We start from the raw sequence: 1611 nt of genomic DNA on the forward strand, positions 1-1611 counted from the left end.
TTCTTTCTATTTCATTATATAGGTCCTTTACATGTTCTGTTAAGTAGATTAATTCCTAAATATTTTATACTTTTTGTCGCAATTGCAAAAGAAATTATTTTTTCCATTTCTTTTTCTGACACTTCATTATTAGAGAATAGGATCGCTATGGATTTTTGAATATTGATTTTGTGTCCAGAAACTTTACTGTATTTGCTTATTATTTCTGGTAGTGTTCTTGCGGAGTCTTTAGGGTTTTCCATATAGAGAATCATGTCATCCACAAATAGGGACACTTTGACTTCTTTATTTCCTATTTAGATGCTTTGTATATCTTTCTCTTGCCTGATTGCACTTTCTAGGACCTCCAAAGTTACATTGAATAACAGTGGTGATAGTGGACAGCTTTGTCTTGCTCCTGATCTTAAAGGGAAGGTTTTTAGTTTTTCACCATTAAGTATAATGTTGGCTGAGGGTTTGTCATTTATGGTCTTTATTATGTTAAGGTATTTTCCTTTATACCGATTTTGTTAAGTGTTTTGATCAGAAATGGATGTATCTTATCAAAGGCTTTTTCTGCATCTATTGATATGATCATATGATTCTTTTTTAATTTGTTTATATGGTGTATCACATTAATTGACTTGCGTATGTTGAACCATCTCTGTGCCCCTGGGATGAAGCTCATTTGATCGTGGTGTATAATCTTTTCAGTATGTTATATTTGGTTTGCTAGTATCCCATTTAGGATTTTTGAATCTGTGTTCATGAGAGATATCGGTCTGTAGTTTTCTTTTTTTGTGTTATCTTGACCAGGTTTTAGTATCAGGGTAATATTAGCCTCATAAAATGAGTTAGGAAGTATTGCCTCCTCTTTTATTTTTTGGATGAGTTTGAGGAGCATAAATATTAAATCTTCTTTGTTTAGTAGAATTCACTGGTGAAGCCATCTGGTCCCGGACTTTTCCTTTTTGGTAGGTTTTTGATGATTGATTAAATTCCATACTGCTGATTCATCTATTTAGATTTTCCAGTTCTGACAATCCTCCCATTTACTCCTCTGGCCCTCCACCTAGCCAACATACTAATGCTAACTGGATTTCATATGCCATGCTTCCCATCCCTGTGGCCATCTATCAACTACTAATTTGTACTTCTTTAACTCTTCACTCCACTCTCCCGGCCTCCCACCTCCCCATCCCCTCTGTCTATCACCAAATTGTCCACTATATGTGTGAGTCTGTTTTTGATTAGTTTTTTCTTTTTGTTCCTTAGATTCTGCATATAAATGAAATCATATAGTATTTATTTTTCTCTATCTGACTCATTTCAGTCAGCATAATAACCTCTAGGTCCATCCACGTCATTGCAAATGGTAGGATTTCATTTTTTTCATGGCTGAGTAATATTCCATTGTATATATGAACCATAATTTCTTTATTTAACCATCTGTTGATGGGCATTTAGGTTGCTCCCATATCTTGGCTATTGTAAATTGTGCTGCCATGAATATTAAAGTGCATAGATCTTTACGAATTATTATTTTAGTTTTCTTTGGATAAATACCCAGAAGTGCAATTGCTAGTTCAAACGTTATATTCATTTTTAATTTTTTTAGAAACCTCCATACTG

Source organism: Pteropus alecto, unplaced genomic scaffold (genome assembly GCF_000325575.1).
Source record: "Pteropus alecto unplaced genomic scaffold, ASM32557v1 scaffold69, whole genome shotgun sequence".
In the NCBI taxonomy this organism is placed as follows: Eukaryota; Metazoa; Chordata; class Mammalia; order Chiroptera; family Pteropodidae; genus Pteropus; species Pteropus alecto.